Below are 16526 nucleotides of genomic sequence, written 5' to 3'. Positions count from 1 at the left end.
ACGATGATATTCAAATTCAAGAGGTTTTACGCAAAGCTAAAAAGAATTTAAAAGAAGGACAGTTTAGATTTGATGTCGTCTACCGAAAGTTCAGAATTAACTAAGAAACATATTTTAGATTTGGAGTCGTCTTCTGAGATTTCGGATATTAAAAAGAAAATTACCCCAGACATAGACTCATCTTCTGAAAGTTTAGAAATAAAAAAGCCCGCACAAAAAGCTACAATGAAAAACCGAAAAGAAGAAGACACAATTAAAACGGTTAAAGTTGATAGTATAAGTAAATCAGAAGCTTCAGAACCAAAGCAAACGACAGGTGAAGATAAAACAAAGAAAGATGAAATAATTAAGAAAAGTTCCTTCAAAATAGAACTCGACGATGAAGATGACGATGACGATGATGACGACGACGACGATGATAAACCTACGATTAAAATAGACCAGGAAAAGAAAAAAATGGATACAAAAGCTAAAAAGTCTAATATCAAAGCCGAAAGTAAAACCAAGCCCGGATTAAGTGCATTAGAAACAAAAATCAACGATATGCTCAAAGCTATTCCTTATTTTAATGATGATGGTGATGATGATGATGATGACGACGACGACGAAGACTCAGATGAAGATGACGATGATGATGAACATGATGAAATTGTTATGAAGAAAGACAAAAGTATTGAACGCCAATCAAAAATGCCTACGAAAATTGTTAAAGAAGAGTTCAAAATTAAAGACAGTTCTAAAGAAATAAAGACTAAGGAACCATTAACATCAAAACAAAAAAGAACATAGATAGCAAAAGAACAAGGAGAGTTCTGAGGGAGGATAAAAGTAAACTAAATCTTAAAAACAAAGGTTTAAAATCAAGTCCGATGGAATCTAAAGTAAAATTAATATTGAAGCATCATCAAAAGAGATGAAAAAAAGGACTATGATGATTACGAAGATGACGATGATGATGATGAAGATGAAACACCCAAGCCTACCCCACCACCTAAAGTACTTGAATTAAAACCGATTGGAAGACGAGAAAAGAAAGACTCCAAATCTGCAGAGAAAAAAACTGAAGCAAAGTCTAAAGCAACTAAAGCAGATGAGGTGAAAAAATTAAAAGTTGACGAGACAACAGAGACAGAGAAAGTGAAACCTATAAAGGTAGAGAAGAAGCATTTAAAAGCTTCTGATGAAACACCACAAAAAGAAAAGAAAACCTAAAAAAGTTAACGAAAAAGATAGCCCTAAAGGAAAACAAATTTACGAGAAAGATAAATTAGAAACTAAAAAGACGATAAAAAAGATACTTCACGGTCAAAGGTTAAAAAGAAGAGAAAATTCCGAGACACATTAAAAACAACAGAGTCTAAAAAAACAAAGATTGAATTGGACAGCAAACGCGAAAGAAAAGATTACGGACAATGGGATAAAACGTCAAAAGAAAAGCTCTTTGATATCCAGGAAGCGTTCACGTCTAGTGAAAGTCATTTAAAACCCGTTACGGATGCTTTGCACAGACGTACAGTGAATTTGAAGACTTTTATGCATTCTTACCAACTTTTGCACCGAATTTTTCACGCATCCATAACCCGGAATGCAGGCGTCACGGGCAGATTGTGTTAAGACAGCTGCGAGGAACGAAATTGTGGGCTTTGAATAGTAAGTTATAATTCAAAAATATTTAGCTTTGGTGTTTATATATGTATATTTTGTTTAAAAGAATTAGGAAGTCATTAGGAACATATTATGTGTCAAGGTCTAGTTGAATTGTACGACATCATTGACATACTGCCACAGCTGTGCTATAAAGGGTAAAATTACGAGACAAATTTTCAGTTTTAAAAGTGAATCTAAAGAAGCTTTTTAGTTTGGATAGAGATGTGGCAATTAAAAATATTTTTAGACGCGTAAGCGTGATTGTAGAGTGCCTACATTTTACACATGAATTTTAAGATTTCTTGGATTTATTAACGTCGGTTGTGATGATGCTTTTACACTACAACTATTTATCTAAACTGGCATCGTTTCAGAGATTCTACAATAGATTCCATGAGAAAAATATTTTATTTTATAACAGTTTTCTAAAATATTTTTTTTTTTACTAATATGAGCACTAGTGATTGTAATTTTATGTTTATGGATTATATTATTTTCGTTACAGCCATTGTTATAGTGGCGATTGCAATGTAATTATTTGATAAAATTATTTACTTGATGCTAAATACTTTCCTTTGAAAATTTGTGTTATAAAACACTCAATGCATTATTAAATAAATGAATTTACCCAAAGGCTACTACAGAACCAAACATCCAAACAAAACACATTTCAAACTGAATTTCTGTAAAAACAAACAACGAAGGTAAACAATAATACCGTAGAAGCATAGAACGTTGCGTGTTTGAAAGCATTTCCCTGAAGGCTAGCATGTAACACTAGAATGTTTATTACAGTGCTCGATGCCACAGCTAAGGTCCCCTCGGGATTACTGCAAGGTAATGGGATCCAGCTTGGTGACTTCGACCAGTGCCTAGGCAGTCGCGCTCGAGTGCAGTTAGACACTGGCAGTGTGGTTAAGGTGCAGGGGAAGTACTGCTTGGCTCGAATCGACGTGAAAGCCGAACATCCAGAGCTGGAGATCCCCGTGCATTTGGCGCAAGCCAAGAACCTGATTAGAAGCAGGATTGATGATGTGAGTTCTTTATGAAAACAGCGGTTTGTATAGCTTCTGAAATATACTGTCAAGTGTTTTTACTAAAGAGTGTATTTAATTTTTTTTTAGATGAAAACTAACATTATTACAATAGCATAAAGGTTGGCGAATATTTGTATACAATATATTACAATGTAATCTTGTCAATTCTATGCAAAGTAATAAAGAGTAGTAATATAGTTCTACCTAATTTTATTATAGAAGTTAAAAACACACAAATAAAGGAATTATAAAAATCTTTGGATATTTTTAAATTGATAACGTCTATTAAAAACTTACATATTGAGTGCAGATATTAAGCGGTATTATAATTTGTTCAGCCAGGTCACTTCGTGCCGCGTTTTTCGACGCTGAGCTGGGGGTGTGCGTGCCCACAGCCTGTACCTATGAGGACGTCGAGTTCGTCCTCAGGGACGCTATCAGGCATTACCAGAAGACCAGCGGAGTGGCTGTTCGGATCAAGGTTGATGAGGACGACTGCCATGTCGATAAACGAGCTGATTGGTGGAAGGATTGGATGGAAACTCCGACTATTGTGACGTTGTAAGTTAGAACAATTTTGTTTGTTAAAAAATGGGCTTGTCTAGATCTATAGAGTCTCGTATTATTTGGAGTGTAGAGTGAATTACTAACTGTTTTGTGGCAATGTGGTATTTACTATATAGTGGAAGAAACGGTGTTAGTAAATAAGAAAACTCAAATTTGAAGGAGCTTAATTTGTAGCTTTCCAAATATTAGGTTCTTGATTTCATTTTAATCAATTTTAGTAAATTATAAAAATGCTTTATCTCCTTACTAGCTTCTACAATATGAAAGAAGAGACAATCCTTAAGTTTTAGAAATATTACATTAATTTATAAATACTTAATAAAGCCTGCCACGGTAGCTTAGTTATATTACTGTACGACTGCAGTGCTGCGGTCTCGGGTTCAATCCTTGGGTCGAGCAAAGTGATATTGGATTTTTCTACTCAGTATCAGCCTGGAGTCCGGATTTTGTGCCGAATACGGCGATAGGCTCTCCCGTTATCACATAATGAGACGGAATACGCACAGCGAAAATTGAGTGCACGGGTTGCTCCTCGTGCTTTGGTGATAAAAGGTGTCAATGTGTGGTTATGTACGTAATAAACCTGATAAGAAATTATCTGGCATTTCAGGTCATTCTACGGTATAGTTGTTCTGCTGGTTGTAGTGGCGACTGCTCAAGATTTTGTTGCTAGAAGAAACTCAGAAGAAACCCAGAATGGGACTGACTCCGACAATGCTGAATGTGATCAGAAAGAAAAAAAACGAGAAAGATTCACAGAAAACATCTGGTAAACAGTATAGCTCTTGTAAATATTGGCAGAAAATTTAAAATAAAGAAATAATTTTAAAACCAATTGATTTTAAAACTAACTTGTCTCAAAAGTTTTAATTATAAATATAGATTCTGTTAGATTACGTATCAAGGCTACAAAAATTGAATACAAAGATCCGTAACAATAATACTATCTCGTTACAGACAGCATCATCAGCCCATTCTCCCTCTACCGCACCATAAACAAACTGATCGCTCCTGGAACATCAGACGAGATCGCCTGCATCCACGGAGTGAGGGCTATCTGCACCCTGGCTCTACTGGTCGCTCATAAGTTCCTACCAGTCGCCGCGATTCCGTATACCAATCGAGTTTATATCACCGAGGTATGATATCCTTGATTTTGGTTTTAAAAAGGTTTTACTAGCCCCGTTCAATGCTCGGAAATTGTCATTTTTATATTAGGATGGCTTTTAAGCTTGTCTAATGTGTGCTGGTGTGTTATCGCGTTATTGGTTAGTTTTGAACCATTACGGACGGCTAATAAACTAGTATTAGATCTATATCAAGTTTTCAAAGCAATGACAGATTGTGGAAACAAAATATGTTTATTGCGTTATGAAATCTAATTATAATACATATTTCTGTTGTATATAAAAAAAACAGATTCACAACTTATATACAATGGACTTTGCTAAAGAATGGCAGTTGTTTGTAAATAATTAATTCTACATACATGATTTCGCGACAATCATTTTATCGAATTAATTTTAGCTTAACCCCTGAGTTATTACTACATTCAAATACGAAGTATTCAAGGATATTTTAATAAATAAACTTAAAATTGTCTATTCAAATGTTTCTTTGTAATTCAAAATTACAACTTCTTAGCTGTAAATCAGTTTAAACTGACTGACATTTATTCTGAGAGCATGTCAGATGTAAATATATTATTTACTGCGATCAAAGACATTAAACACTACAGTTAGTTAAGACTGGACATCAGGATCAAATTTGTGTTCCAAAAGTTATTACCAAATGATAACAAGTTCTTGGAAACAAGTCGTCTTATTTGAAATGTTAGTGTGACAAGATGTCACAGCGTCCTTAGATATTAATAAAACAAAGAACTTATTTACAGAAAATATATTAATAAGGGCATTACAAACGTGCAAATCACGATATGGAAAAAAATATGAAACATTTGGCATTGGTGTTTCACGGTAGATTGTGTAAATATTGCAAAATTTTTGTATGACAATCTTCCAAATCTGCGCTCTATATAATCTAAGAACTCTTTGACTACGTTAAATACCAGACATTAGTGAAAGTAATAAAATAATTTATTCAAATTTATAACGTATGTGCAATGCAATACATTTATAACCTTGTAATAGTAACTGTATTAAATGTAATTTTAATTTGCGAATTGCTATATGATTTATTTATTATAATTATAGTTAGTAGAGATATATTTTTATGGTTCGTTGATTTACCTATAATAGTAGGTATACATTGAGTGATTTTGTGCAGCGGAACCTGACTCGAATATCCAAGATCCAAACTCATGTTTACATTTTGTAAAAAAATGTTTTTAAAATATTGTACCGCTGTTAGAGTTGAATTCAGGATTATTGTTTACGGTTACGGGTTTTGTAAGTCGAAAAAAACCATTCTTTGTTGTTCGTCTGTTTGTCTGTCAAGATCCTTTTCTTTGGTACGCGTGTGTATTGAGTTGAAATTTATTCGCATATTTTGCAATTCCACAACGGAAATTAAAACATCTAACCTAACTTCCGGTGGCCTAGAATCAAGAAATTAGGCAAGAAACAATGTTTTACAGAAGATGTATAAAATCTCGAAACGGAAAACAATTAAATATGTACTAAAAGAACAAAAAAAGTGAATTTACTATTACAAACTTATTATTTGCGGTTGGTGGAATAACCGTGTCTAAGAATCGAACGGCAAAATTAACTTTGTCAAGTTTGATCTTATATACTTGCTACAAGTTTGTACAGAACCCTCGGTCCGCGAGTTCAACTCGCACTTGTCCAATTTTTTACAAGATGGTCAGTTCTTAATTGCGAAAGTCTGTTTCGGCATAATTATGTCGACTGTCAAAGGGTAATCATCTCTCGTCAGTCGACATTCTATTGGACACCACTCTTACTATCAGGTGCAGTGGCATCATTCTGCTATGCCCCTATAAAAAAGGTGCCAAGGATTTTAGGTGGGTGCTTCGTTTTCTGCCATTACTGTGTATTATGAGCTTTAACGTCCATATCATAAGGTGCAGCGCTTTAATACCAAGTTCTACGTGGTATTACTATCATCTCGGGAACAACTTATTCATCCTATCATTCAAAAATTTTTATATATTCTGTTAATATTTCACGTAAAAATACCGTGTACAAATTTCGATGTGGTAAACGAGTTCTTGAGTGGAGACCACGGCTCGGCAAACGTAGTGTAGAAGGCTTTCCAGCTAGGTGGAGTGACGATCTGCGAAAGGTCGCTGGTAAGAACTGGATGCGATAGGCCGAAGACAGGGTAAAATGGCGCATATTGGAGGAGGCCTATGTCCAGCAGTGGACAAATATATAGGCTGATGATGATGATGATGAAGACAAAACTTCCATATTTTTTTCCTTACATGTTATTCGCGCATTTTAGTACATTCGCGGGGAGCACATGAATAAAATTCAGTTAATCGTTATTCATTTTTGGAATTCTAACCATCTGGTTAAACGCACGCAAAACATATTAACTAACCCAGTTAAATAAACAAACATCCAGCTGTTCCAGGTTTAGTATAATGATGCAATAGAGTAATACTGATCTCTAGTTCACATGTCCTTGAGTAGAACCGAAAATTTTGTTTAATTCAAAACAATATTAAAATTGAGTTATCTATTTTTGTAGTCTTTATTCCGTAGGTGTAAAGGTTAAAATTCTTTGTGGTGTCAGCAGCGTGAAGGTTGTTTTGTCTTTGCGTTTTGGCGTCTTGCCATCTGATTGCGGAGTGCGTGCGGCCTGGTGTACTGAGTCATCGGATCGCTGTGGATTCGATTGTTTCTGGGGTCAACGCAATGTGCCTTTGTTTTACTTCTTACGACATGTATGTTTTTTTGTTGATGTACTTTTTGTTTTGTGAAGTTGTAGAGTTGTAGATACATCTCAATGCTTAATTATGTCACCCAACACCTATGTGATTATAATGTGCGTCTTTAACACTGCGCTTATATGAAATTGTCGCCCTTTTCGTTTACCATATATAGCTAACTGGGAGTTCATGATTTTGATTGTTCAGGGAACACTTCGTTTAGATTTATATCACATGATTTATAGGACATTGCATTTCCCAGAGATTATTGATATTGGCAGGGAAAAAATTACCTCCACATTATATTAAATTACTCCTATTTTGAAATCATTCATAATGAATGTAATTTTATAGTCTCTCATCAGTCCAATTAATGCGTTGTCACGTGGTACTTATTAACGAATAGTACTCAAATATTTGCGTTATTGGTGAATAATTAAGGTGTAATTGGTTTTACTAGTTTTCAGATCTCATTTTTCTGTAAAGAAAGTCGATGATTCATCAAACTAAAATCATTCTTCTACAATTACCTAGGAATCCTAAATTCTAGATAAGTCTTCAAAGAATGAATAAATCCCCCCATGCCGAATTTCGGTGACTGCGGCCAATCTCAGGAGATCAGCCAGATACGCAGGAGATGATAGTCTTGCTCTCTGTTCCTTCATTCTCATTCTCCGGTGAGACGACAATCCGACGTCTCCAAAGAGTAAGGACACTCCCCAACTACCAAGGTCCACCTTTCTCGACAATACCACCTCTGTTCCTTGCAACACGACCATGCGGTGACTACCAATGTGTTTGGTAACGTTTGAAGGTGATGTGATAAACATCAGCATGCATGTTGAATGATGTTGAACAATACTATGCAGAATATGATTTGTAGCGATTGTACGAATCAAGGTTGGATGGTGGAATTTGGAATTTCATTATTGATTTTGTAATACAGTTAATGTGATTATGAAACTCCTTTGAAATATTTAGTTATTTATCTTCTTCATTAACCTGTCTCTATTCTATTGCAGTTACTAGTAAATACTTTCCTGCATAGTGTAAAGAATTTATTTTTATATCACGAATACTCTTTGGCAACAATTTCCTTTCAAAAACCCCACACAAAGCGACCCGACTTGGGATTCAAAACCAAAACTTCCCTGCTTAGATTATACCAGTCTTAGATTTAAAAGACGAAAAATGTAACCTGTTTAATTATAACGAACAATGTGTAGATTACTTGAACTCATTTAGTGTACGATAGTGGCTATCTAATCATCTTTTCTAATGGGTTCCAGCTCGTCAGCTCTCCCGTATGGTCCTGGTGTCGGGCAGGATGGGTGTTCACTGACTGCTTCCTTCTCCTGAGCGGCACGTTGACAGCCCACCGGATTTGCAAGGACAGCGACACCATAGCACCCAAGCGACTTCTATCCAGATATTTGAGGTAAGGATCATTCTATCGGTATTTCTGATAGGTAAATATAAATTTTGAAAGATATTGCGGATGGAGATGGTAGGTGTAACCCCCGGCTTTTCCCGCGTGGAAAGCCTTTCTATTAAAGTCCGTAAAACAAATTACGACGTCAGTGCCATTTATTAAAAAAAAAATATTTTCCATGGGAGCAAATTTCTAGGGTATTAAGTAGCACATATGTTAATCTTGGACACGGTCTACTGTGTGACAAATTTCATAAAAATCTGTTGAGCTGTCTCTGCATTTTCTGTTAAGTAAATTAAGACAAGATTCGATTATTAATAACATTATGTGTAAAAATACTTTTGACACCCAATTCACCGCGCAAGATCTTTTATAAAGTACGAGATCCCGAATTATCTACAGACAAATTGATATTGTTTAGATCTAGATAAATTTATTTAGAACACGAAGAGAAAAGTGGTCAATTTGATTAGCAATTATTTGTATTGAATAGGAGGATTTATCCTATAATGTTTTGCTCAATTAGCATAAATTACAACATTTTAATTTACATAATTATTGATTTATTTAAATAGGTATTTAAAAAAAATCAATAATATTAAATATATTTAATTGGAAATAGTTTCAAGGTAGTAGTTAGTTATATTTAGTTTATTGGACTTAGGTAGTTTTTGTTGCGCCTACTTCGTTTTGCATTCCGTCAATGGTGTATTGCTATGTAGAATTATCAGGCGTTGGCAATATTAAAATAAGAGAGACCATAATTAATTAAGACGCGACTGCGTGTAATATATCTCAGCCTAATAATACAAAAGTACAAAATGAGACGACGACATATTTCTTTTTAATATTTTAACAAGATATCTCCGTCCATAACAAAATTAACGCAGTTTTCATTTTTTCAACTTTTAGTCATATTATTGTTTTTACATCATTAATTACAAAAATTGTTGAGCGGATAAACATCAAAACGGTCACCACAGCATGCCGATACTATAGTTGGTAACGTTTTAGTTAAATAAACAAGGAAACACGACGTTAAAAGTAATGTAATTTACTACTAGAAATAAGTATTATGCTAATACTTATGAGGTAATGTAAAAATTAAATGTATATGACGTTACCAGTTATTCGTTTGATGTAGGTACGTAATTGTTTGTTCGAATCATGTCTTGGTATAATATATTATTTTAATTATATTAGATTTTTTATATAAATCGAGATCCGAATCGTAATCACTAAATTTATTTACAAGAAATATTTGCCTATCCATTTCTAAGAAATAGGAATACTTATGAATATAATCCTGTTTTTTTCATCTATATCTATACTAATACATAAAGCTGAAGAGTTTGTTTGTTTGAACGCGCTTATCTCAGGAACTACAGGTCGAATTGAAAATTTCTATTAATATTTATTGAGGATGGCTATAGGCTATATAACATCACACCATGACCAATAGGAGCGGAGCATTAATGAAAAATATTACAAAAACTAAGAATTATTTTTCCTTTCGAAAGATTCCGTTGATTGCGCTGCATAAACTGGTAAAGTTACGTAACAAACATGTACGACGAAATTATTCCTATTAAAAAGTTCCAAAAATATAAAACAAAGTCAGCCGCTGCATTTGTCTGCCTGTTTGTATGCGATAGACTAAAAAACTGCCCAACTACGATGAAATTTGGTATGGAGATAGTTAGAGACCCTGGGAGGGACATAGGCTACTTTCTATCCCGGGAAAATATAAAGCAGGACTATTATCCCGGAATTTTTTTCAGGCGGAACCGCGAGCACAAGCCATTATTCATAAAGAAGTTTGTAGACTATACTGACTACCTAAATTCTAGAAAATACAACCTGACAATATTTTTTCCTTGTAGATAACGACTTCCTTGCACTATGATGAAAAAATCATAGTGCCTTGTTTCTATAATGTGTTCCGGATTCAACCATGCATTAAATTTTAATGTACGCTAGCTGAATAATTTAACTATTTAGTTTATAAATAAAGGCAAGGTGGTATACTTCTGGTGATTTGAGAGATATAATGGCCATCAAAACATTTTTATTTAGCTTAATTTACATTAAAGTTACTCAATAGTTTAACTAGCTCAGGGGCTGTGGCCAAGACACCTTTCTACAATTGTTAATGCTAATAGAAAACAAAAAATGTATTGGAATTGACATATCCGATCGTTCTTTTTCCGCTTTGAATGACGTGGCAAGCTTGCTATTCACCTGATGGTAAACGATACGACCGCCCATAAACAATAAAATACCTTACATTACAAAGTATTGTTTGACATTCCACTGCGCTCGCCATCCTGAGACATGAGATGTTAAGTCTTATTATGTCCAGTAGTTAGACTGGCTAAAATGTGCTTCAAACCGGAACACAACAGTGACTACATACTGCTGCTGGGCTGCAGAAATAGACATTGCGGTGGTACCTACCTATGCCGACTCTCACATATGAGAGACTTACCGCCAGTTTCTATATGTTTTTTGTTTTCTATTAGTGTTACTGATTGCATAAAGCCAATTCGGCTACGGCCCCGTTCAAATTCCGGTCGGATATCGCTGGGTAACACCACTCTGCCTCGGAAGCGTAGTTATATTGCGCGATACGCTTCAGCTCTGAGGTCACAAATTCGACGCCTAGTCGGGGGAAGTTACATTAGGTTTTGCTGCTCAGTATAAGATTAGGGTTTGGAATTTATGTCTCGTATGGTGATATGCTCGCCCCTATCACATTGTGGGACGGAACACACATGGCGGAATGAGCCTGGTTGAATTTATGCATACTTCTATGGGTATAAAGCCGTGATGTTTGTTTGTTTTAGCAAGAATATAGTTCATATCCTTCTCCTTTACAATGCCATTGGCCTCTAGTAATTCTCTAATGCCAATCTAAATCGACTCTACAGTTAGTACGCGTAATATTTACGTCTTTTGTATAGTTAATATAAGCGATTATTTAACATATTGCTGCGTTTGTTTACATTATTTTCCCATAAAAATGCTAAACGTAACACAATTATTGCGTCGGCCGCGTGATTCATTTATTGTCTTTGCTGGCGTAGATTTATTGCTTGTTGGATGCGGCTATGAGTTTCCTGGTCTCCGGAGACTGTATTTTCCGAGGCGAAATATTTTTGTGTGTTTTTTATAAACAAAGTCGTATGGAGTTGCTTGATTGATGGCAAGTTACTGGTTATAAAAAACTACAAACACAAAACCACAACTTCATCCCCGAAGGGTTATACAGGGATATATTTCTTCTTCTTCTTTCTTCTTTAAGTGCCTCTTCGTTGTTGAAGGTTAGCCGTCAGCTTCTAGTATTTCTCTTTATCATTCAGGGTAATATTTGCTAGCGGTATTATATCCGCCCGGATAGCGATCACCGTACACAAGATATTAAACCCGCCATAGTGGCTCAATTGTGTCGTGTTCCGTGATCAGCCTGTGTATATCCTGTCCCAATAGGCCGGTATAATTGTGTCGACTGCTGAAGGGTAATCATCTCTCATCAGTCGACATTCTATGGGATCCCACTCCACTTATCATCAGGTGCAGAGGGGACAATTTGCTGTGCCCGTTTTTTTTTACATACAGAGGTGCAACTAAGGCACCCAGTTTTCGCCATGTGTTCCGACTTCCGGCCTATGTAATAGTTTAGCTCAAAAACAGTACAAAGAATTCTGAATTTAGCTCTACATAACACTATTATACACCAAGCCTCATGCTGGTCATTTTTCAGAATATTTTATGAAATAGTAATAGTTCAGCTCATAGATAGTACCAAGAATTCCGAATTGAGCAAAACTATTATTTTACCATGCCTCATGCTCACTTTCTAGAATATTCTATGTAATATGTTCCATTTCAGATTAACTCCGGCGTTGCTAGCGGTGGTATTGTTCTACGCGTACATTTGGGACAACATATCCATAGGGCCGATGTGGGGCAGTCTGGTCACCAAGAATGCCGAGGTCTGCCAGGAAGGATGGTGGTGGAACATGCTCTACGTCCAGAACTACTTCGGGCTTGAGGAAATGGTGAGAATTGGCTATTAAATAGAAATTTATTAAAGGTGGAGTCAAAAAGTCGCAGGAGAGATATGGCATTTACCTGTTTGTTAAAGGAGAGTAATGTTTTTACTGTAGTATTGCTGAAAACTGACGGGGGATTAACGGTTTTAATGTAATTGCTAAAGCATTGAGGCCTCAGGGTTACATTTTTAAAGCTAATAGTGCACATCGAATCAAAACCTCACGAGTTATTGCCTAAAACTAATAGACTAAATGGATGATAATGCTAGAGGTATGTCTCTCAATGGAAAACACAAAACTTTCAAAACTACTAGTTTGTAAAAATATAAAAGGCATATTAAGGCTCGTTTGAAAAGTTTGGTTTACATCTCTTATAATTAAAAATCTTATTTACATTTTAGTGCGCACCCCAAACTCATCAACTCGCTTTGGACATGCAGCTGAGCATTCTTGGAGGTATGATAGTCTGGGCAGCACAGCAGGAAGGGTTCTTCAAACTGGTCATACCTGGACTACATCTGATCGCTGCCTACTCCAGATATACTACGGTGCGGGACCATCGCCTTACATTGCTAGCTTACCATGGAGTTAGGTATGTATAATAATACTAGTGGTTCAGTGGCCAAAATTCGAAACAATAGGAACTGGCCTATGTTTAATTTTGTTCATTATTTTATATTTAATGGATAATAATACGAAAAATAAGCACTCCTGCGAAAACTGCATAAAAATTGGTTAAAAATGGGCTAGTAATTCATATTTCAAATATTGTAACGTGCAGAAGTGGGCGCGTTGTGGGGATATCGCTTCATCTCTTTCTTTTGCATGCGTCGTAATTTCCTATGACGTCAAATGTAGGTATTTCATTTATTTATTTTATTTATTGCACTTAATATACAAATGTATACAGGCGGGCTTAATGCCATAGGCATTCTCTACCAGCCAACCTTAGGGTGGTGCAGAGATAATCATGGTAGGTGCATCACGGCAATATGACACTGAGAAAGAAGAAAAATATACAAAATACCTATAATAACTATAAATACAATATAAGTATCAGAATACATAAAATACATATTATAATTACATAAACATATACATATAAATATACATATATATATAAGAATATAATGCAATATTATAAGATAAGGTGGTGACTATTCCGCTTCATTTAGCAGTAACTGTATTTCGTTTCTTTTCTGTTTCTTGTTAATTACCCCTTCCACTGACATTCAAAGAATTTTAACTTGTTGTTTTTTTATCGGATTTTAATAATTCCTTTTGAGTTATAATTTATACAGCGTAAATATTTGATAATGGTAAAGAACAAAAATGAGTCCGGTACCCTATTGTAACACATATTGTATGTACATACATGTTATTTTTCTGCACTTCTCTATTGTGAATTTTAATCACGCCAAATATACTCCTCAGCGCGCGCAATATGCTTAAAAAGGGGAACTTTTTCGTGTATTTTATTTTATTACTTAAGGGTTGCCAATATAATAATATACATAATAATAACAATCAGAAAATAAAACTTATTGCAACTCGGGCCACAGGTAACCACAATATGCGTAATATATAAAAGATGTTTCGATATTATTGTTTGACATTCAGTAATTAAACTATTTTTTAGATAACATTATAGGTATTAACGAAAAATAATGTTAATCGCTTTTTAGTTTGACCGCAGACTTTTTTTGGTTCTATAAGGGCACAGGAAAGTGTCTCCCAATACACCTGATGGTAAGTGGAGTGGGGTCCAATAGAGTGTCGACTGACGAGAGATGATTACCCCTCGGCAGTCGACATAATTATTCCGGCCTGTTGGAACCGAATATAAACACAGTGATCCCGGAACGCGACACACGTACGTGGGCCACTATGGCGGGTTTTAACACCTTGTGTACGGTGGTCGCTATCTGGGTGGATATAAAATATATCCTACCATCAGCAAATACTAATAAAAGAAATATATAAGTACGTTGCATATACTAATATTATAGTTTTTGTAGATAAACATTAGGAAGATTTTATGTGTAAAAAATAGATATACAATTTGTATTCTTTGTGTGAAATAAGTTTAGGCAATATTTATATTATAAGGTTATAGTCTTATGTTTTATGCATAACTTTAAGGTAATAGATTAATATAGATTTGTTTACAAGCATTTTAAAACGTGATATGTCCTAAGCAGTTAGAAAAAGTTATTCATGACGTTATATTCATAAAAAACAATTATTTATAGCGTAACATTAGCATTAAAATACATTTCTAAATATATATCAGGTTATGGAAGACAGGATCGCATGATATTTTTTTGCATTGTATGCTTTCACGTGTTTCGCATATGTTATATTTATGGGACTATAAAATTCTATTCATTTACTGCACGTGTTTCATACATTATTGTATACTTTTTAGAACAATAACGATCAGTTCTAAAATAATAATTATACTTAGTGATTTCTTAATAGAAAATACTACAATACAATATACCGTCTCGATCATTTTTTACAGTCATTAGTTTACGTCGTTTTCGTTTGTCTGTCTTATGAATTTAATTTTTGATTTTGCTTTCTGTATAGTGTCTTGTTTGGGATTATCCATACTAATCTGCTGGAAGAATATATTTTGATAAAGGACGAATGATATAATCTTTTGTGGCCAATAGTAAAAATGTGTCAAATTGGTTTAATCTGATTACTCGTGTTTTTGATTGATGATTCAAATCACAATTAGAAAGACATGAAATTTATTAGTGGAAGTTATATTTGGAATAGACTGCAGTGTGTTTAATATAGAATGATTTGTGGTTCGTTCTGTGCTGGAAAAATACCTTTTTATCGAATAGAAGTAAATTACTTTGCATACTCATCTTCAAATTTGTTAACTTTGTGGCAAAGATTATCAAAGAAAATATTAGTAATTAATATTTTCACCAAATATGCCAGGTTAACTTTTCTAATTTTTTGTCATTTGTAGTTCAGTACGAATATTAGCTGTACGCGAAAGTGTTTCTGACTGAAAGTGTAATGGTCTCCCGCTGCAACAGATTCTCTTGAAACAAAAAGTGTCATTAAGGCGTGTAAACTTATAATTACTTTTTATTGATATTTATTTTCTTCGAAAGGCACACTTTTTTACATTTTAGATGTAAAATACATTTTTAAAATAACAATATGTTACACGACGGGTTCAAGTAACTTGTTGTACATGGTTATTTTCAAGATGATAAGTATATGGTTTCGTTTAGTGATACAATGTTAAAATTACTATATTTTAGCGTGAGCCAGCTGTACAGAACTGCCCGACTGAGCTACACATCGACCCTGCACCGATCCACTCCATACTTAGTAGGAATAAGCCTGGGGTTAGCGCTGACGAAGCCCGCAAAACACGGCAAAGTAAGTGACCGCTTTATATCACGAAAATTTGCTAACTTTACCCACTGAGACGTGATATTGAAAGTCTGGGTTATGGATTTAAAAGTTTAAAACTTACTAATAAGAGATATTTTCAAGTTTCAAGCAAGAACTATATTAATATTATGAAGATGGAGTGAGTTTGAATGTACGGTTAGTAACAAAGTAAGGTGAATAAATTCAAATTTCAAATTTAATCTTTTGTGACGTATGACCAACAGTTTTTAATCATTAAAATAAAGTTCAGAAGGTTTACTTTATTTTAGATAATGAAAAGAATATTTCGATTGAAGTTAACGTGTAAAAGGGTTTTGAAATTTTGAATTTGTTCAGCTACTTATGTGGATGACTGTACATTGTATTAGGGAACCTTCGTAATATTATTTATTTTTGAAGAAATCTTTTACTACTTTATACCAAACTTGTGTTAGAAGGTAGGGCTGAAAGCCAATGTTAGGTATTACTGAATAACCAATGGCGCTCATATATGCGTAGTACTC

At 34.6% G+C, this 16526-nt stretch overlaps 1 pseudogene; it reads left to right on the top strand.

Moving 5' to 3' along the window:
- Window positions 1-72: 72 nt before the first annotated feature.
- On the top strand, window positions 73-16404 carry LOC119190207 (annotated as a pseudogene).
- The last annotated feature ends 122 nt before the right edge of the window (window positions 16405-16526 follow it).

The sequence above is a fragment of the Manduca sexta genome, chromosome 22 (genome assembly GCF_014839805.1).
Source record: "Manduca sexta isolate Smith_Timp_Sample1 chromosome 22, JHU_Msex_v1.0, whole genome shotgun sequence".
Lineage (NCBI taxonomy): Eukaryota > Metazoa > Arthropoda > Insecta > Lepidoptera > Sphingidae > Manduca > Manduca sexta.
Note: the sequence above shows the minus strand (reverse complement) of the source record. Positions and strands in the feature narration are given on the sequence as shown.